This window comes from Culex pipiens, chromosome 2, assembly GCF_016801865.2.
Source record: "Culex pipiens pallens isolate TS chromosome 2, TS_CPP_V2, whole genome shotgun sequence".
Classification (NCBI taxonomy): domain Eukaryota; kingdom Metazoa; phylum Arthropoda; class Insecta; order Diptera; family Culicidae; genus Culex; species Culex pipiens.
In genome coordinates, this window is record NC_068938.1 from 183,005,385 (window position 1) to 183,028,706 (window position 23,322).

The window sequence follows — 23,322 nt, forward strand, 5'->3', positions numbered from 1 at the left end:
GTATAACCAAGTTTTAACAAAATTTTGAGCTGATGATAAAAAAAAAGAATCATAGAAGCATGAAGTTTGAGATATTTGGAATTTTTTTTTTCAATTTTCAATATTTTAAAATGGAACTTTTGGCCCTCAAAAAACAGAAAAATTATCGAAATGATTTCAGTTTGTCAAAAAATATTGTTTCGAAAAGATCAAATTATCAATGAAAATTTAAGTGCAATCAACTGAATTTTTTTTAAATGCATTCCCCTGCGTTTAAGAGCATTTTTCAAAAATCAAAAAACTTTTGAATTTTTGTGAATTTTCGATGTTTAGTACCGCAAAAAGTTTTATTTTTCGCTTATTTTTTTGTATTCGTCAAAACTTACATATTTTGAAACTAATGATTTCTAAGTAACTGAACTAGTATACAATGAATTTTTCAATATTTTTAAAATGGAACTTTTGGCCCTTAAAAAACAGAAAAATTATCGAAATGATTTCAGTTTGTCAAAAAAAAAAATACTTTTTCATAAAGTTCAAATTTTCAATGGAAATTAGAGTGCAAACAAACTGAAATTTATTTAAAATGCATTCCTCTGCGTTTAAGAGCATTTTTCGAAAATCAAAAATCTTTTGAATTTCAAAAAAGTGTACACGTGGTTTGTGGATGGATGTGGATAATAAAAAGTTAAATAAAAGAATGAGGAAATGTTTTTACGTATTCATAGCCCTTTTATATTGTAAGCTCCCAAGTTTTTATGGAAACTTCATGGAGAAATATCAGTTCCGAAAATCTAAACAAGCGTTCATAGAAATAGTAACCACGAAAAAAGTGTTAAAATTTTACGTTTTTGAAAAATGTACCACGAAATTCACGATTTCGGATAGCTTAGTTGGACATCAGGAATTGATAGACAAAGTTTCATCCGAATAAAAAAAACTGAAAAAAAGAGAAAGCTGAAGCGCTTTGGCTTGTTACACAATTCGACATTTTTGAAGTTGATGCCAGAAACGCTTCTGTTTAAATTTAGAAATTGTAAATTTTATGTATAAATGCAAATTTGGTCCAAGATATGAAATAATAAAAAGTATTTATTTTTAAACCTTATAAAAAAATAAGTTTGATTTCAAATTTGAAATTATTTTTAATGAAAAAATCAGAAAATTTCGCAAAAGTTTTAATTTTTAACATGCAGGGAGGGTACATATTGCTACGTTTAGATTATGCTAGCTGAGTGCACTCTGCACCCTCCCTGCATAGGCTTATGAATTGATCTCAGTTGAAAGGTTCTCCAAATCTCTGAATTGCAAATGTAACATCCTGGAACAGAACCGCTAAATTCTAATAAAAACACAAATTGAGTTGAATTAAATTTTCAACATTGAAAATTGGGCCAATATTCAATGTTGATATCGTCAGTTAAAAATAACAGGCTGATTAAATGACATTTAGAGCAATTAATTTTCATCCACTCGATTTTTTTATGATCTGTATCACAAAAACTAACTGCCCGATTTTCAAAATAAAAGAGTTCATAGAGAAAATTAAAGGAAATATTTTCTGCCTTGCAAAAATATTTTTTTCACTGCTGCTTTTATTTCAAGCAAAATTTTCTAAACTTAAAAAAAGCTAAAAAAATTGAAATAGGTACCTTAAACCTTAAAAAAATGTGAAGTACTTTTCAATTTCAAATTTAATTTTGCAAAAGCATGCATATCGCCTTCGTCAAAAAAGACACTTGATATTACACACTGCATGTATTTTTTTTTGTAAACGCAAATAAAAAGTTGCAACCGACGGGATTCAAATCCACTAATCCACAACGGTAAGAACTGGCACCTTAGCCCGCTCGGCCATCATACCAAAGGAATATGGAAAGGATATATGAGCTTATATGAGCTTGACATTTCGGCCAAGTAGGTTTCCCATATTGATGGGGTTGTAATACATATTTCATAGAATTTCATGAAATAATGCAGAATTTATTTTACACGCAGCTTGACAATTTTTTTTTATTTAGATTTTGATAATTTTTTCATATATTTTTTTTATTTTCAATTTTCATTTTTTCATAAAATCATATCTCTTAAACCAGATTTTGCACCATCACGCTCCATAGATCATAAGATGTCTTTTTTAGTGCCCTAAAACATATAAAAAACGAAAATTGAAAAAATACGCATATTTTAGATATTTAATTTCTAGTGAAGTTGAATAAAAAAATAGGATTTTTTTCCTTGTAGGTGAAGGTACGCACATAATTTTTTATAGCAATTGCCTGGTTCTAGAGATGTAAAGGATTTGAGGTAAATCATAGTACTACGTTTTGAAGGCCAGGGGCAACGGTACCATTTGGTATATACAACGAATCAAAAATATTCTATGATCACCGGTGACAGCATGGTTGGCATTAGGTGCGCACCTTTGCCCCACCCTATTTTACCTATTTTTTCTGAAAATTCCCCAAAAAATTGTATGGAAAAAACTAATGATGCAAAATGACTTCTTTTGACATAATGAATGTATAGACAAAGTTTCATTAAAATCAAAAAATGAAAATCGCAAAAAAAATGCGAAATCGTAGAGAACTACTCAAATGTTTTTAATATAATACATTAATATACATACTAAGACACGTGCCGATTGCGATCAGGATTTTTTTTTAAATATTTGCACGACGTTATCAACTTGAAAGATCACTCGATACTAGCCAAGAATCTTCCAGAAAAGGTCAATAACCGCATTCGACTCTATCTGGACACTACACTCACTGATTTCACAACATTCACCTGTAAGTCGGTCCACTAATCCTCTCGCACACACTATACAATCAATCGCTTTTTGCATGTGAGCGTTAAGTAAACGCAAACATATCGCACACCGTTCCGCTTAACTCAGCTCATCGCGCGCACCACGCAGATTTCTTCACCAAGCCGAAAACGAAATTCCCTCCCTCGGAAACAATAACTGTCCACAACATATACGTACGTACGTGCTGCTGTCCAGACAGGTTCGTTGGCACTGTCACTGAACTTGTTCAAGGCCCAACCAAGTCGTCAGCTGGCACTTTCTTGGCGCTTATCTTCGGCATACTTTTTTTGTGGTTTTCGGACGTTGATTCGTTTCGGGATATCCGAGAATCGAACTCACTGACTGTTTGCACTGTTTCTTCAAGGTTAGTGCCGCGATGTTGGCGCACTTGCGTAAGCACTTCAAAGCTCGTTCTATGCGACGAGAGCACGAAACCACTTTTGAAGTACTTGATGGAACGTTTTTTTGAGCTGCTTCAGACGCTTGAAGAAATACACCAAGTTTGGTTGATCGGCACCGACGATCGTACAAGAGCCGAGTTGACTTTGTGTGATGTTGCACCATAAATTACAATAAATCTACAGTAATTAATATCGTGCTACGTTTGAAGTTCTTCTTGGGACGACAACGGTTAGAACCTTCGCGGGTAGAAGCACTGAGAAAAATTTTCACTTTGATTCCTCAAGTAATGTTTAGTCAAACAACTTCACAGCACCATTAAGTAACTCAACAAAAAGGAACTTGTTTCCGAGCAGTATCAGCTAGCTCCTTCCGCACCGGACGACTGTTGAACGCGAAATGGCAAAGCGGGAATTGAAACATCAGCCGCTGTTGTTGTTGCATCGAAGGAGAAGCAGGAGCTGCGAACATGGAGAGGTACACGGCAGGGCAGCTTGGCTTGGCAGAAACAAGCAAGCAAGCACATAAAGAGCAAAACAAGTCGAGCTGAGCTGAAAATGTGTGTTATTCCCCGTTTAGTCGGAGAAGAAGTTCAGACACGACGACTTATGACGCGAGGAGGAGGACCGGTCGTCGACGTCAGAAAGTGAGATTTGGTTGAGTTTTTTTATTTGTGGAATGTGGTGTGATTTAGCACAATAAAGCGGTCCGGATGGTGGCGAAAATTGACTTAAAATTCTCAAATGTGAATCGGATGTGGACTGGGACTGGGAGTTGTTTATTGTTGTTTGTTTGAGAAATACGGATAACGATTTTGTTTATCTTCGATGGATGAATTTTAAATGCACATGGAAACGCATGACGCGTGTCTAGGTTAATGCACTGTGAAGCGTGTGTCACAGTAATTTTTAGTTTTAGGCTTCTGCGCCTGTTTAATTGTTATTTCACCCAAATTAAAGCAACCTGAAATCTTGGTTTACCCAACGTTACAGGAATCCCGTCAAGTATATCATTAGTTTCTGATTTCACATTAACCTTGCACGCTAATCTGAGCCCAGGTTCAGTGGTAGTTCTCCAGAATGAGTCAGAGACTGTGTGTGGATATCAATGAAGAACGCGAGGAAAAAGTGTTCATCAATCTTTAGGAAAGTCCGCCGTTGATTAAAAGTCGGATGAAAGGTGTTCATTGTTACAAGCCCTTTTGTAAATTTCTACCCAAACACCTAAAATCAGTTTATTCTCTTGCAAATAGTACAAAAAAATGTCTCAAGAGATGAGAATGGACATTTTTATTTCAATAATTCAACTGAAATCAATTCAATAGTAGTTTATGCAACAAGTTGCAAAAAAAGGATTTTTTCAGCACGAGTCGTACATTTATCCAACGAGGTTCACCGAGTTGGATAAATACGAATAGTGCTGAAAAAAACAAGTTTTGCAACGAGTTCCATACAACATTTTTTGCAATTCCGAAAAACACCCATTGAGTGAAATTTTAAGTTAAATTTTCATGTATTTTGTCAATAAATCGTTTTAATCAAAAAAATGATGAAAAGTGATACTTTTCGAAACAAGTGCTGAAAAGTTCAACTTTTCAGCACCCATTTCAGTGCTGAAAAGTAAAACTTTTCAGCATTTATTTTGAAAAGTGTTGCTATTCGATTCTGCTATTTTTGGTACAGAAAAGTAGGCTATTTCGTCGTTCAAGAATGACAGGAAAAGTAAGTAGTTTCACGACGGAATTTCAAAAAATACATTTAAATACGTCGATTTTAATATTAGTGTTTTTGAACTCGTTATTAGCGATTTTTATTATTTGTAGAATTATATTATATTGAATTACATTGAAATACCAGATTTTTTTAACTGAGTTTGAAAAGATTTTTCTATCTTCAGCCACAGTAATTTTAAGATTGACATTTTGGAAATTCATCCGTCCTTCAAATTTTCATACAAATTTGGTTGATTTCCATACCAAAATGCTATCAAAATTCACAAATCGATATACTGTTTTTTTTTCGCATAGGTATCGGTATTTATTAGAAGATTGCATCATTTTTAAAAACTTCGTTTATGATCTGGGAAAGAATCAATAGATGAACTTTGAAAATATAACCTTTTTCTTATTTGCTCCTAAAAAATGTGATCTAAAGAATCAATCTAGAATAAAAAAATTTCTGTTTTAAACGATCAAAAAAACATTTTTACAATTCCGTCGTTAAACTTTTGACTTTTTCCGTCGTTAAACTTTTGACTTTTCCTGTCATTCTTGAACGACGAAGAGGTCGACTTTTTAGTATTTTTTGCTTTGGATGAAATTTTGTCCATGCACAAAATTTGACAAAATAAGCATTTTTGCATCAAAGTGAAGTTAAAAAAATGTTTTTGTTTCATGTATTGTTTTCGCTAGAAGGTCCTAATCATATCCTACATTTTTGCAGAAGATATCAGAAAATTCCTTCTCAAGATTAAGATTTTCGAATATGTATCATGATATGGTATTTTCTGACCGATTTAAAAAAATATCGGTCATCCAATATTTTAAAATTCGCGAAAGAATATGGCTTCACAATTTTTCGTTATAGTGGGTTTTTAAATTTACATTTTTGCAATTCCACTGTGAAACTGTCAACTTTTCCTGCCCTTCTGGAGAAACGAAACGGCCTACTTTTCCCTACCAAAAATAACAGAATGGAAAATTAATACCTTTCAATAACAGTGCTGAAAAGTTCTACTTTTCAGCACTGAAATGGGTGCTGAAAAGTTGAACTTTTCAGCACTAGTATCGAAAAGTAACATTTTTCAATATTGTTTTGTTTTGAACGATGAATTTACTAAACACATGAATGTTTGACTTAAAATTCCATTAAATAAGCGTTTTTCGGAATTGCAAAAAATGTTGTAAGCAACTCGTTGCAAAACTTGATTTTTTCAGCACTCGTCGTATTTATCCAACTCGGTAAACCTCGTTGGATAAATGTACAACTCGTGCTGAAAAAATTTTCTTTTTGCAACTTGTTGCATAAACTACTATTTTGCGATTGAAAAAATATGTTGTCAAACAAATGCACCACAGAAAAAAAAATAAGAAAGCTGAAAAAATCTCTTCCAATTTTCACTTTCAAATTAAGTTAAGCGTCCAAGTTGCTTAGAATCTCGAAGTTTAAAATTTATGAAAATGAGTTTTTCTTAGTGTCGTCTAAGGCTTAAAAATTAAAATATTATGATTTTTTCTGCTCTGCTTTTTCGAAATTTTAGAATCAAGCCTAACATTTAATTATGTTCAAAATATGTATTAGCTTTTAGCCTGTTATAATAAATGTTAGGTTTGATGAAAATATTTCGAAATAAAAACAAAAATAATACATAAACAAACTATTTGAACTAATTGTTCACATTTTTTTTAACTTTAAGCGCATGTATCTCAGCAATCAGCAGTCCGATTAACAATCTTAAAAAAAATGTATTAAACATTGTCAGCTTATCAAAAATGTTTGTTGCAAGGGTGCATTTTCCTCAAGAAATAATTTTAAAATTATGACAAATTTAATATTTTAAAAATAATAATAATCTCTTAACTATGCACTTTATCAAAAATACAAAGCCGATTGCAAATGTGATTTTGCGTCTTGAAATGAATTTTTAAATCTTGTTTGATATTTTTCCACTAAAATGTCCTAAATACAAAATGTAGTCCGAGAACGGAATCTTTGCGTAGATCTTTTGATCAAAAGCAATATCCTTCTGTGAGAAAGGCAGAAACCGCATTTCTTTTCATAATTCATAACATACCAGATTTTGCATCATCACAACCTCAAACGCAAATGATTCTGATTTTGGTTTCCCAATAACATGTCAAAAAATTAAATAAAATACTTATGTTGGCTATTTAACTTGTAGTACAAAGTGTAGTAAAAAAGAATACTTCAACTACTAAAATGGTTTTAAGTTTTGTTTTGTTAAGTATCAGCAAAATACCAATTTTGTAAAATTAATGTTATTAAAATCAAATTATGTTCAAGTTCACCAAAATTTTCTAAAAGTAAAAAGAATCCCACAGTTTCACAGCAATTTGATAAAAAATGAAACATCACAAATAAACCTAAATTTCAACAATTTTACAGTTATCCAAATTAACTTAAATTTTTTTGATTTCCAATGAAAGCATTCGTTTTGAAATGCCATTTTCATAGATCTAGGGTTTTTCTCAAAATGTATTTTCCTTAAAAGAGCACTCAGATAGCAAAATCTAAACTTAGAAAAAAAATGTACTTATGAATTGATCTCAGTTGAAAGGTTCTCCAAATCTCTGATTTGCAAATGTAACATCCTGGAGCAGAACTGTTAAATTCTAATAAACACTAATTAAAATTGAAATTGAACATAATCAGTTTCAACCAACTCTAAAAAAAAGAAATGCCATTTTGATGCTAAATATGAACTTGTCAAAATTGGTAAAAAATTGCTCATAACCAAATCATGGTACACCAAACACCAAAAATAGGTTTGATACAAAATTTTGCTATGCAATTAGCCTTGAGACTATTTTTCAAGGGTCCACGAACACCAAACTATAGTATTGATACCATAGGAAGGTATTACCCATTTCCCTTGTTATTTACTACCTACTCGGGACTTGTAACCTTATGTGTGGACGAATTTGCCTTTTTCTCATCGTATTGTTTTTGCATATGGGAAATTTATGCTAACAGCAGTCAGAACATTTATAAAAAAAACGTCTTATTCTCAAACTGTTATTATTTCATTTGGATTATTTTTTTGTTTAAGGCTGTTATGTCTAGTCTACATCCGATACGACACACACGAAGTTGACTTTATAGCTGTCGGCCACCATTGCTAGTACCAACCACTAGTGTCTTCCTTTTAATCTACAAGGACTTCGCCGCCCTGGGCTCCTAAGTGTATGAAAGTATGGCGCCGAATACCCATATTTACACAAAGAATTTTAGAGCGCCCGCCGCAGGATTCGAACCGGTGACCTCTGGATTGAGAGTCCAGTGCGCGGTCCGATTGATCCACACGGGCGGGACAATGGTTGTCAAAGATTAAATCACCATAATCATGTGTGAACATTGTAATCCAAACAAATCCCCACTCATTAGCAGCGATTACTTTTACAACCGTCACGGTCTAGGTCAAGCAACCTTGACACAGAAAAAAAAAAAAAAAAAAAAAATAAAAACAAAAAAAACCTTGACACAGACGAGCCCCCCTCAAAATTTATAGACCTATTATTCGCTATCTCCTCCGCGCCGCTCTACATTACGACCGTGCTCATCAACAACTGACCTACCCCAAATCGACACTCAGTGGGTGCCGCCAAAAAAAACTCGTAGCATACCCGCCCGCTTATGTCTGTCTGAATGAATAATCACCAGAGCGTGAAACCACACGTAGTTCCACACTTTTTGATCACGCTGAGAAGGTGAATGAACGTACGAATCTACGGTTCAAATTGTAAACAAAAGCAACTCATATTTCGGATTGACCTGAAAATACTCCCAAAAGTGCATTGGCCGAACGCAGCCGGATTGCTCCGCAGGGTCACGTCGCCCGTAACCGGTGCCAAGACAGACAGACATTTTCCATTAGTTGGTCACATTCGGGAAGTCGCTGACCTACCCCAAAAGCTCCCAAGGAAAACCCCCCGCGGCAAAGAATGCATCATTTCTCTCAATGACACAATCGCGCGAACCCCCCATGCAAACCCAAGGTCCCTTTATGTACGGAAATTGGAGGGGGGTTAGCCTTGGACCGTGCCGTTCTGGTTTAACCCGGAGTGACCTCGCACATGGTCCATCCGCCGTAGTAGTTCCTTGCATGCGCACACCGGACTGCCGGCACAAAGGCGCGAGGGAATTTTCCGCGCTTTTCCGAGGAACTAAATGGAATCTCGGAGCAGCTGCTGCTCGGTTCTCTCGTGGGAACCTTCTCTGTGAGCACTGGGTTATGTACACTGGGTCACTCAGTAGTAGCTCCGACTAGTGGCACCGAGCCAGTCAATGGGGTTGTAGTTTTTCTTTGTTTCCTTATTGGCATTAGTCATGTGAGACTGGCGGTGGTGGTTGGTATTTACTATATCTGGACTATTGTACTATTTGTGCTGGGAGAAGCGAGGGGTTGGTCAATGTGATTTTGGTTTGATCATAAATTATTATGAAAATGTGCAATTTGTATATGAATGCAAATGAAATTATATTTGAAGCTTAATAAAGGTGATCATAATTTGGACCAATATATTCAAATTCAAATAATCAACATTTTGATAAAAATAACTTATATCGCTGTATAAGCCCGCATTACTAGAAAATTTTCTGTCCCTATTTTGGGACTATTGCTCCTAGGATCCAACCTTCAATGTGCCTATTTTCGACCCACTTTCTGATTGGTTGAAATTCCGAAGCACGTGGCGATCTTTTTTGACGTACAGTTCACCCCAAAAAGTACAGTCCCCAAACAGGCTGAATCAATGTGTTGTTTCACAGTTTGTAGAAGTGTCAAAAGGAATGTAAATACAGCCATGCTTCCCGAGATGGACGAAGTAACTATAATGGAGCTTCTAATGGGCAACTAGCAATTTGCCAAAAAAAAAAATTGAAGAAAGATTTATTTGTTCCTTTATTTCTAATTTCAAAGGAAAAAGTGAATTATTCTTGCCCACCAAAATGAAGGTAATGCCATCGCGTATCATGATTCCTGCCAGATTCAGTGAAATGCACAATGCACAAAATTAAGTTTGGTGGACCCAATTTAGGTACTACAAAACCGAATGGGAGAAGCCATGTTGTCATGTTGTGTTTTAATTCCAATCAATTTTCAAAAAAATGTTAAAAAACGTGATTTTCTCAATACATTAGAAAGGAGGTGCGAGAAAGTACTCTATTATTTTTCTTATCTCTAGCATGTTGTTCCTGATCATTAAAGATGTGCGCAGCTAAAATTCCTCGACATGACTTCAAAATGGGACAGGCTTATGAGCACTCTTCGTTTTGATGTACCGGAAACCGGGGCGACATTGAAAGGTTTTCAATTTATTTTTGAAATATTTTCCAAGGTTTTTCTCAAGATTATTTTTAAAACATGTACTGGGGTAGGCAACACAAGGTCCATGCACTATTTTTGACAAAAAAGTTTTTTCAATAGTGCTTAAAGAATAGTTGCGATGAAATTTTTATTTTGAATTTCGGGGTGTCTTTGATAGTCATAGACTTTGTTGATAAAATCAGATTCAAAGTGTTCAAATTTTATTTTTACGTCAAAATGTTAATATTTAGTTTATAAGCTTTTTAACAAAATATATAAAAAAAATTGGTAACATTGTTAAAGAGTCACAATTTTGCCTGAAATTCGTTAAAACTAGTTTTGTGTATAAAATTATCGATTCGTATTGCATGTTAGTTTTCACATTTTATATGAAATTTGTTCTACTGAAAATGCCAATAATTTTAAAGATTTTTTTGAATTATATTTTTAAAAAACAAATTATTTTTATTGTTTACAAACTTTTTATATGCGTTCCGTTTTCCGATTAGAAATAATGTTCATTGAGAAAACTATTGAAACTTTTAAGAATTTTATGAAAACTTCTTCTTGAAGTACTTCGAACACTTCTCTACCATTGTCAGTATGATTTCATAGCATTCCGTAAGTATTTAATTTGTACTCTTCATTATGCTGAAAAATCTCAAACCTGTCAAAGTCAAAGTCACCTCGTTTTACGGTACCTATTTGTATTAAAGTTAATGATTGCCTAAAAGTTTTTAATATTTTTATCTTAAAACTTTTTCTATTATTGATTAGAGAGTCAGTCCTCAGTAGCTTTTTCTTCCGTTTCGGTTCAGTGTGTTGATTTTTAAACCTTGATTGGCAATTCAGATTTAAAGAGTCTCGTTATATAAGTCACTGCAAACATTTGCAATCCGTCATCGACTCAACGCGCCAGACTGCACTTAAGTCAGTGTGGTGTAAACAAACCAACCCACTATACTTTCGTCGATTGTTTGTCCGTGGGTGTCAATTTGCACCTGAGACCAGACACCGGCCGGCTACTGATTGGCAACCACCGGAACGGAATCGACGTAACACCTTATAATGTGGCCCTCTTAAACCTTGCGGTTTCGTCAACGGATCCACAGGCGTGTATCGTTCTTTTTGCGACAAGACTCCGCCTCCCGGGTCTCCTAAGTGTGAAGGTATGGGCACGGGGAGAGGGCACCGAATACCTATAATTAACACTTAGAATTTTTTTGCGTCCGCCTCGGACGCAACCACCGCCGCGTTCAATTCCGCGAACCTACCTCAACCGGGTTGCTGGCGTCTAGGGTCGTTGCCCTGTCGGAAGGGGGTGAGCTGTGTCACAGCTCTGTCTCAAGCCGATGTGATGCTAATCTGCCGGGCACGACGACGCTGGAGTGTGGCTCAACGGCATCGTTTTATCGTTGTGACTTTTTTCGGTCGTAAAACCAACTGGAAACGCATTTGAGTGGTTGCAGTTTAGATAAGGTTATTAAGTGGAACGTTGATGGTTAACAAAGCAGCTCAATGATTTTCATTGACCCGTTAGCAATTAAACATTTGTTCATGACTTAACTTAGAAAGTTATTCTCTAAAGAAAATTTAAACCAATTGAAATCCTTTGTAACATAACAGGTCAAAGATCTCCACTCGTTTCTCCTTCTACACAACAAAAATCCTCAAACATAACCCCGCGCCAAAAGTGGCGCGACGTTTCCGCGGTTTGACCTCGGATGCCTTCCCGACACAGTTATTTTTCCACTGTCAAGGCCAAGCTTTTGCGCAAAAGCTCTCTCTCTCTTTATGGTGGTGTCTTGGACGACGACCGGTGAGGGAAATCCTTGGGAGAGAACACCCATCGTTAGCACGAGGAACGTTTTATATAAAACACCGACAAGAACGTCGAGACCGTGGGAAATGCAGTAAGGTTGTGAACATCCATATTGGTATTCAGGAAGTTTCAATTGAGGAGTTTTTTGAATTAAGTGGCTATGTGACTTTTCAAAGGTGGTTTTAAAATATTTGAACTTGATATTGACAATTTTTATCCGAAGTGACTTTTACGTGAAAAATATTGGTTGCAAAAACAATTAACCATAAAAAATAACTACAGCTCCAAGAAGATCAGAATATACAAATGTTTCACGCTCACATGCCATTTTTGTAGGACTATCTCTCAAATTTGTTTGAAGATTTGTATAAACTTTTGAGTTAGATAGAATGTTGTCAAATTGAATATTTGATAGTTTACAATATATTTGTCAAAAAGGGAGTTGTGTGTAAAATCTCAAAGATTTTTAGAAAGATTAAAATTGTGATAAGTAGATTAATTTGTTAAGACCAAAGCAATTTTTATTTCCCTCCCCACCACAATGTTTCCCTACAAAATCCGGGTCAAAAAAAAAAAAATACTATTGCTAAAGATTTAAATTTTTATTGCAAAAACTTGTAGAATCGATTGTTAACTAGTCAGATTACATTGCATAACATTTTTAATTAAATCTGGAGCAACATTTAAAAGGGGCGGTACGACATTGCATAGTGGTCCAGATCGCAAAATTAAGTGGAACATACCGAATTCCGAGCCACAACAAACGTCCAAAACGGCATTCAAATTTCAAAATTTGCTGAACTCTCCGAAAAATAAAGATTTAAAAAAAAATACGTTTGTGTTTATGGGGTTAAAACTGGTCAACAATTGTCAAAATCATCACTTTTTCTAAAAACTTTTTCGTAAAATTGTAATAACTCGTAAAGAATACTTACATGTAAAACCCCTTATGTTTTTATATCAAAATGTTTGTTTTTGTCTGCTTTGTACCATAAAACACGTAATTATAATTTTTTTTTGCTCTAAATGAAAAAAAAAATACCTCTCTAGGTCCTTGCAGATTCGAAAAGTACATTAAATTTCTCATAAAATGACATGTCTCTCGATTTTTGACACTTGAGTAACGGGAAAAAGAAGAGATTTCATAACTTTTTTTTTTGGTGAAAAATATGTTTTTTCCGGAATTTTGCGTACCGTAAACCGGGGTGACGTTGATAGGATTTTAATTTATTTTTGGAATATTTTCCAACTGGTAAGAGTTTTCTCAAGACTATTATTTTTAAAACATGTACTAGGGTAGGCCACACAAGGTCCATGCACTAGTTTTGAAAAAAAATCAATAGTGTTTAAAAAAATAGTTGCTTTCAAAATTCTTATTTTGAATACCGGGGTGACTTTGATAATCATAGTTTTTGTTGTTAAAATCAGGTTAAAGGTGTTCAAATTTTATTTTTACATCGAATGTACCATCGCTAAGGTTGCTGATATAGTTTTTAACAAAACAAAGCAATGTTTATATCTAGTTAGGCCGTTGAAAATATTTTTCAAAGTTTATGTCGCCCCCTTCAAAATTCTTCCGAAAAATCAGGGGGCAAACAAATATTTTTTCAAAAAAATATCAAAATTTCAATGGAAATAGAAGTCTAATCAACTGAGAACAATCTAAAATGCCTTTTTCTGCATTGATAATCATATTTAACGAGTCCAAACATAGTTTGAAAATATTTTTAACTTTAATAAAATTACAATGTAAGGCAATCCAAAAACTTTTTTTTCACGCAAAAATAAAATTTTCGTCAGTACTTAGAAATTTTGGAAATCAATGATTACAAAACAACTGGGCAGGTGTATGATGCATTTTAAAACACTTTTTTAATTCAAATGTTGACACCGTGGCCTGTAATTTTAATCTTAAACTTTTTTAATTTTTTTGCCCCCCCCCCCCCTCGACTTTGACCAGAGTCGAGGGACATAAACTTCAAAAAATATTTCCAACGGCCTTAACTATGTTTATAAGGTTTTTAACAAAATATTGCGCAATTCTCACTAACTTGGATTTCGCACTAAATTATTGCTATCGATCGCACTATTGCGACTTGTCAAGCTGGCTTGGGAAATTTTAATTTTCTCAAAAAATGATCAAAGCGAGCTGATGTTGCTCACCTGTCAATCGCAATTTTAAAGTGCGAATGTCCAGTTTGGTGGAAACTGCGACTGGAAATGTAAATAAACAACTGCTGGTTGCCTAGTTTTTGGAAATTTTGTTGTCAAAAGTGCGAGAGAAAAGTGCGAGCCAAATCCAAGTTACAGTGCAAGGATCAATACATATAAATTTTAGATATAATTGTTAAAAAATCAGAATTTTGCCTGAAATTGTTAAAAATACTTTTGTTTATAAAATTATCGATTCATATTTAATTTTCAACTGAATTCGAAGCACGAATCAAAAGTTTTCACATTTTGTATGAAATTTGTTCTACTGAAAATGCCTTCAAATTTGGAAATTTTATTTAATTATGTTTCAAAAACACACAATTTTTATTATTTACTAACTTCGTTTACCTTCTCCTAGCGGAAAATTGTCCGAAGAATCCGAAAATGCATTCCGTTTTCCGATTTGAAATAATGTTCATTGAGAAAACCATGACACTTTGAGAATATTATGAAAATAATGCTATTCATCAACGTTTTCTCAATTATAGTTAACTAACTTTTTAAACTTTTCAAAATTTAATGAAAACTTTTTCTAGAAGTACCTGGAACCTTTTTCTACCCCGGTCAGTATGATTCCATACAATTTGTACTCTTCATTTTGCGAAAAAATCTCAAACCTATCAAAGTCACCCCGTTTTACGGTACGCTATCAAATCGGGCGTCCAATTTTACACAAAAGTCCCTGTGACACCAAATTGCTATCTCTTCACGGTCTCGAGCTCAAATAACTTTTTCCAATTTCGTGTGAGTTGGCAGAGAATTTCTCTAATATAATGCTGTCCAGACTCGATTGAGTGCGGTGCCTGTGTGGACGCGCAGTCCTGTTTTTTCGTGTTATTTTCCGTCTCTTTTGTGTCGCTGTTCGAGTGCATGGGGTGATTGGCCATTATAATTAAATAATAGCATCAGTAGTGCGGTGCCTGTGTGGACGCGCAGTCCTGTTTTTCGTGTTATTTTCCGTCTCTTTTGTGTCGCTGTTCGAGTGCATGGGGTGATTGGTCATTATAATTAAATAATAGCATCAGTAGTGCGGTGCCTGTGTGGACGCGCAGTCCTGTTTTTCGTGTTATTTTCCGTCTCTTTTGTGTCGCTGTTCGAGTGCATGGGGTGATTGGTCATTATAATTAAATAATAGCATCAGTAGTGCGGTGCCTGTGTGGACGCGCAGTCCTGTTTTTTGTGTTTTTTCCCGTCTCTTTTGTGTCGCTGTTCGAGTGCATGGGGTGATTGGTCATTATAATTAAATAATAGCATCATTAGTGTGGTGCTTTTCGGGACGCGCAGTTCTGTTTTTTTTACCTTCTTCTTTTTTTTCATTGTTTTTTTTTTCACTCGCGTTCGTTGGCCGATGAGTTTTTTTTGTGTTGTTCTCTTTCTATAGTTTTCTATAAAAACGTACCTATTTTTCTGAGACTAGCAAGTCGTATTGCTGGATTAAGTCCTTTCTGTATCATCGATGATTAGAAGGCACGCCGTCGAATATTTTTTAAGGCTTATGATATAAAATCATTTCAATAAATGAAGCCCTTCCTACATCACCGTTGATCGGAAGGCACGCCGACGGAGAATTTCTGGAGAATCGCGGTCGAATTAATACTATATTTAAATCCCTGGATAGCTATCTTTCCGCAGCCGGCTGCCTAAGATTTTTAAAATTTCAACCGATAAACAAATTGCTTATGGTCGCATCACCTACCACAGTGAATCCTGACCTCATACCCATCTTACTAACCCCTCAAAACTCATGTGATACTTTGTCGGAGACGCAGCTGATTTAGCGGTCCCATCACTCAAGTATCGGCTAACATTCCCATCCACTTCCCCGTGTCTTACCTCTGGTCGTGGCCGGCGTCGGTATTGATCAGCACGATAGGGACCTTTGAAAATTGCGAAGGGGTGATGATTGGTTCCTACTTTTCATCTGTGGTCCACGGAGCAATGTTTGGGGGTCCTGGTCAATAACGAAGTAGCAGCTACGGGTAGACACCAATGCTATGCTATGCTATGCTAATATAATGCTGTCCAGACTCGATTATCTGAAGCTCCAACTATCCAAAGGTTTGTATATGATAAAAGACAAGATAAATGATAAAAATAAATTTCGTGTTTTTTTCTTTTCTTACTTTTAACATCAAATTCGAGTTCTGCGACCCCATGTTAGTCAATTTTGCATAGTTGGTTGCCTATTAAATTACACAATGATTCAATTCAATATTTCATCACCGCCATCTTGGATTTAAGAATTATTAATCACTTAAGCGTAGGTTAGGGGTCATAATTAATCTCAACATTTAAAATTGAGAAGACGAAGAAAAAGTGATTCGATTATCCAAAGTGATTTTGGCCAAGGCCTTCGGATAACCGAGTCTTAACTGTATAAGTAAATTACAGATAATATCATACATGTTATGTACTTTTAGTTAATTTTTTGTATTGTTGAATAACACCTTAAGATTGCATACAAGTACATTTGCACCTACACAGAAAAAAATATGTAAATTTACACAGCACGTAATTACTGTTTCTTATGTAAACTCACTCAATGTAATGTTGAAATATGATGTAATGAGTAAAAAGTCAAGGAAATTACTCCAATGTAAATCTAAATCTAATGTAAATCATTTTAAAATAGAACATAGGCTGCAATCCAAGTCGAGCTTCTCATTCCCATTGGCCAATCAGAATTAGTTGATTTGAACTAATGTAAATTCCAAAACTAATGTAAATTTTAAAAACTAATGTAAATTTCCAATGAATCTAATGTAAATTTCCAATGAACCTAATGTAAATATACATCATTTATCATGATACCTTTTGGTACATGATAAATAATGTAAATTAACAGGAATATTTTTTCTGTGCAGCCGCTGGATTTCAATATTTTAGGAGAGTTCATAACAATATTCTATAATTTGTATTGTTATTTCTTCTAATTAAACTTGTTTTTGTTCAATTAATAGAACTTGTTCAATTGAAAGATCTATCCGTCACGAACCAGGTTAAAAGTTAAGAGTGTAAGGTGGAATAGTATTCTGTAACTTCGGTAAATCTGCTCCGAATATAGCTCTTGCTTAAAAAAATACTTCAAATTACGCTGCTTTGATTAACAAAAATATGTCCCAATCAAAGACTTCCCTTCAATCCGTGCTCATAACTGAGCTGTTCCGTTCGTACGCCTCAAGTGTGCTCCGCTGTACTGGCTTATCGCCCTGTTCCTCGCCCCCGTTACCCTGTCCTCCACGTCTTGTACGGTCCTCCTCCATCGTCATCGTCGTCGTAGTCTTCGCCGCAGCCGCGTTCAAACAAAGAACGTAACTGTTGCAGCTACTCACAGCAGTATACGAACCTCGTCGCAGCCACTTCACCTCTCCGTTTTGCTGAACGGGTACGTCACGAAACTGCATTCGTAAGGAGCCGCTTCTTCCCTCTCAGGTCCGCGTCAGTCCGTCGTCGTCGTACTCAAAACGGCGAGCAAAAGAGAGTTCGAGCAGAGTTCGTACATATATATGTGCCAGCCAAAAGTGTGCAGCTGCATGCTGTGTGACTCTGGCTATAGGGGACCTGTCTCCTCTCAGCAGTCGAGCAGGTCGACACGATGAACGCGGGCAAGGAGCATTCAACGTGCCGTGAAGGCTGCCCCCTCAGCTAATGCTCTTTTTTAGATTTGTTTTTCCACAACCTCTGTGTCAGTTTTTCGCACAAACTTGGTTAGGTTAGGAAATGCAGCCGGGTTGAGTTGAGAGTGCGATCTGGGTGGATCCGGTGACGAGACCTTGACAGTGCACTCTAACGACTGTACGAGGCGACGTGTTTTGCTGCAGCGCCAGGGAAGTCCCTGAACAGACCAGCAGCAGCAGCGGCAAAGTCGGGACTTTTGCGCTCGTTGAATGTCACGGCGGTGGTGGCGGCGGCGCGCGTTTTATGTAATCGTTTGAGCAGGGAAGTGTGTGGAGTAGGGGATTGCAATCGGTTGGTGAGGTGTTTAATGTAATTTTAATATTGCTCAATTGTGTTCTATCAAGGTGAAACCAGGAGCGTTTTGCACTGTGGTGATGCGATTATTAGATTACTTTGTAAGGTATGAAGTGGATATTGCCATCTTTATACCTCCTTTTCTTACTCTATTGTAAGTTTTCTAGTTTTCATCCTCTATTTAAAAAAAAATACCAAATGAAGGTAAGGCATTAAATGCAAGAGGATTTTTTTTCTTTAAAATGCTTTTTTCGTTGTCCAGTCACGAAAATAAATGGCTGGCAAAACTTCAATTTAATCCTACATCAAAAGACAAACTTATAGGAAATTGGATGAGCTTTCCGGTAAAAATATTTTCAAGACTGAAAAATCAAATCTGTTATTTAGAAATTTCCAAAAACCACAAAAAAAAAATTTCACATTTTTATTCTAAAAACCGGTCAATATGAAAACTTTTCTGTAAAATTGTCTGGGGAATCGATTCCTACTATCGGGTTTGAAAATGTTGACGTTTAGAACACGTTTTAAATAAACAGTTTTAGTAAATATTTTTTGTATTTTTTTTAGGAAAAATATACCATCCTGCATTATTCGCGAGTCTTTTTGTTACATCTTTGGCTATAGCCTCAAAAATTTTGAACGAAAAAAAACCTTCAAATTTAATTTTCAAACTTAAAATTGCAAAATCTCATAAAAGTGGCATGTATTTTTCTTTCAGTGTATTTTTTTTTAGAAAACCCGTCTAATTTCCTACAAGTTTGTCATCGACCACTTTTTGATACTTGGCTTTGGATTTGAGTTACAGTAATTTTTAAATTACAAAATACAAATAACTTCAGCTTTCTCAAATGTCACTTTTGTGTAGTAGCAGAAAGAAATCCTGATTTGAGTTGGAATTGCTCGTAAATAAATACTCGGAAATCTGTAATTTGTGAATGGATTTTCTGATCGTTAAAGTGTCCTCAGCAAAGTTGTGAGCGGTGAGCAGAATTCAAAAAGAAAGAGTTACAATCTAAAGGAAAATTACTCAATGATAATGATATAAATAATCTTTTAAGTCACAGAGAATTATTGATAAATTTTGAATGCGAAGCTAAGACTGTTTAAAATGACCATGATTTTTTTTTAAATAATGAAAATGAAAATTTTCAAAAATGCTTTCATCAAAATAAATAAAATACTTTTTATCAATGAAATGTACTGTCATCAGGTCACAGCCAATAAAGGTTAAATATTTTATATATTTTTTTTAAATTTTTGTTTTTCAAATAATGATTATCCAAAGCCTCGATTATCCGAAGCTCGATTATCCGAAGGTTTGTATGGGACTTCGGGTAATCGAATCACGAACAAAATTTGCTTGTTTAAAAAAAAAAAAAAATATTTGTAATATTCACTAAATAAAAATATAATTTTCTTGATTCCATTATCCGAAGATTTGGGTACAGTGAAGGCTTGATCATCCGAAGGCCTTGAAAAAATTTAATTCGGATAATCGAATCTTCGGATAATCGAATCCGAAATATTTTTTTTTTCGTTATCTTATTTTTGGTGGTGGAGCTTTAGTACCCATCCCAGAATTGCGGTGATGGAATATAAAAAAAATCATGTTGTAGTTTAATAGGCAGTTGACCACTCAAATTTGAATAAAATGAGGCCGCAGAAATTTAAAAAATATTTAGATTTTTTTGTGTTCATTATTCGATTATCCGAAGTCCAATACACACCTTCGGATAATAGAATGTCGGATAATCGAAACTTCGGATAGTCGAAACGTCGGAGTTTGGACTATTATTATTATTCATGAAATTTAAACTAGAAAACTTGAGAATCAAATTTCGCGGGGTTATTAAACTTAAATAAATTAATGGCCTAACAATTATAATTTTTGTATATTTTTTTTTCTAATTAATCTCATAATTTTTCATGTGTACCAATTCCTTTAGAGCAATTCTCTACGAAATCGTTTTTTTTTATTATAATTTTTGTATTTTCAATCCGACTGAAACTTTTTTGGTGCTTTCGGTATGCCCAAAGAAGCCATTTTGCATCATTCGTTTGTCCATTTAATTTTCCATACAAATTTGGCAGCTGTCCATACAAAAATTATGTATGAAATTTTACAAATTTGTATCTTTTGAAGGAATTTTTTGATCGACTTGGTGTCTTCGGCAAAGTTGTAGGTATGGATAAGGACTACACTGAAAAAAATGATATCCGGTTAAAAAATTGGTGACTTTTAAATTAACTTTTTGTCACTGAAACTTGATTAGCAAAAAAACACTATTTTTTATATGTTTTAGTGGACATCAAAAGTAAAGAAACTTTTCAGAAATTTCCAGGTTGTGCAAAAAATCTTTGACTGAGTTATGAATTTTTGAATCAATACTGATTTTTTTTTTTTAAATCGAAATACTGGTCGCAAAAATTTTTCAACTTCATTTTTCGATGTAAAATCAAATTTTCAATCAAATACGTTACTTATGCTACTGTCACAAATCTACAAAACGTGTATTTTAGTGTTATATATTTTTTCAAAATTTTTGCGTTTTTTTAGTCGATATTTGAATAAAGTATTTATTGATACTTTACATTTATGAACATTTTGGATTGATTTTATTTGCTTTCTAGAAAACATTAGCCTGTTACATGTTTAATGATTGATTGATAGTTTAATGATTTTTATATAACGTAAAAATGTTCTTTTGAAATACGTTTGGTTGAGGTAAGTTACAATAAATCTTTGTTTGATATCATGTTACTTACCTATTTATTGATTGAGTGGAAGCTTTTCGTTGATTCCGTTAATGTTTACGAGCACGAACACACAAAATTTAGCTATTTCGAATTAGCTATCACCATGTTGACTATTGTACTACGCACCAATTAGATTACACTTAAATCTCTACAAATTCGCTAGTGTGAACATTTCGAGCATTCACTTTTTACATCAATAAAAAAACACCATCACAATTCATTCGCACCCACAATTTGTGTTAAATAATTTCCTCTCATTGAGTAGTACTGTATCAGGACGATTCAAACGGCCAGCAGCAAACTGGCACAAAAGCAGATAAATGCATCACGTTCACATTAACACAACTCGTAATTGCTGCTGATGTTGTTGTTGCTTCTACGACGAGGACTCGACTTCGATGTACAAACATTGCACCTCCACGATGCCAACGCACACATTCAAACTGGCAGTATAAAAATACACGACTCAACGCAGGGAAGAAAGGAACGAGAAGCAAAACAAGCAAAGAGAAGCAAAAAAAACGCACAGCTAATTATAGTACTTGACCATCTACACTTTTTTCGCCGCAAATTTACACTATTTTCGAGCACTTAAAACTACTTTGTGCGTACGCGATTGCTTGCGGGTGCAGTTTACACTAAATTTTCACACTATCCTAATGTCATTGTGCAGCGCGCTAGGACGTTGGCTAAAACAGGGTGTGTTTACTACACATCCTCAACGCGACGGAACGCGAGCGCCCCCCCAACTGGAAGAGAGCACTGTTGAGTTTGAACTGAAAACGGTGGCGATGGTACCAACACAAAGCAGGCGCGCCTGAAACGATGTAAACATTGCGATCGCAGTGTGCGTGTGGGGTGGTGGCGTTGAGCTTGAACTCTTGGGACGTGCATTCAACACCATGGCAACCACGGCTCGTGTGTACGAGACGGTGCGGGGGCACATAAGCAAGAACTTGTTTTGACTTACTGACTGTGTGTGTGTGTGTATGTTGGAGGGTTGTGGTGGGTGGGCAGGTAAAAACGAATACATGGATCTGTTGTTTTGATGGTATTCATTGATACCGAAAAGTTCTGATCTAATTGAGGGAAGTAGAATGAAAGGATGCTAGATGAAATAAAAGGATTTTAAAGATTACATTCATTGAATTAAATAAACTTTTTGTGGATATACTAGTGTAATGTTTAATTTAACATTAATCGGTGTAAACAGCTTATCAAAAAATCACAGTGTTTCAGCGCTACCAACACATTGATGCAAGTTATTTTATGACAGTACCTATTTAAAACTTTACATTATGTAGTCACCATTTCAACATTTACTATTTCCGTAAAAAAATATTTTTTTTTATTAATCACATTTACTGAAAATCACAATCAATTCTCATTTTTACAAAAAATATTCTGGGCTAGGCCTTTGTTAAAAGTACGTCTCGATTTAATACATATTTGCGTAAGCATGAAGTGGTGTTGGTAGACATTAGTTGAGCAATTGAAGTGCAGATGGCGACACAAGTTATTTGCTTTGAATGTTGATGCCAAGATGTCCCTCTTTAAATAAACGGAAAAACGGATACCCAACTAAATTGTAGTTCCATGAATTAAAAACTAAAAACTAAAAACTAAAAACTAAAAACTAAAAACTAAAAACTAAAAACTAAAAACTAAAAACTAAAAACTAAAAACTAAAAACTAAAAACTAAAAACTAAAAACTAAAAACTAAAAACTAAAAACTAAAAACTAAAAACTAAAAACTAAAAACTAAAAACAAAAAACTAAAAACTAAAAACTAAAAACTAAAAACTAAAAACTAAAAACTAAAAACTAAAAACTAAAAACTAAAAACTAAAAACTAAAAACTAAAAACTAAAAACTAAAAACTAAAAACTAAAAACTAAAACTAAAAACTAAAAACTAAAAACTAAAAACTAAAAACTAAAAACTAAAAATTAAAAACTAAAAACTAAAACTAAAACTAAAAACTAAAAACTAAAAACTAAAAACTAAAAACTAAAAACTAAAAACTAAAAACTAAAAACTAAAAACTAAAAACTAAAAACTAAAAACTAAAAACTAAAAACTAAAAACTAAAAACTAAAAACTAAAAACTAAAAACTAAAAACTAAAAACTAAAAACTAAAAACTAAAAACTAAAAACTAAAAACTAAAAACTAAAAACTAAAAACTAAAAACTAAAAACTAAAAACTAAAAACTAAAAACTAAAAACTAAAAACTAAAAACTAAAAACTAAAAACTAAAAACTAAAAACTAAAAACTAAAAACTAAAAACTAAAAACTAAAAACTAAAAACTAAAAACTAA

At 34.2% G+C, this 23,322-nt stretch overlaps 1 protein-coding gene across 3 annotated transcripts in view; it reads right to left on the reverse strand.

Moving 5' to 3' along the window:
- The window catches only part of LOC120429109 (uncharacterized), a 35,586-nt gene extending 13,812 nt beyond the window's left edge, over positions 1-21,774 (reverse strand). Inside the window, exon 1 of one of the 3 annotated variants that reach the window (XM_039594278.2) lies at positions 21,009-21,774. The gene's annotated coding sequence lies outside the window, so the exon portion shown is untranslated. Of the gene's footprint in view, positions 1-2,769; positions 2,925-2,968; positions 3,537-21,008 lie in introns of those variants that run through there. The other 2 variants (XM_052707478.1, XM_052707479.1) reach the window with 2 other exon arrangements.
- Between the last annotated feature and the right edge of the window lie 1,548 nt (positions 21,775-23,322).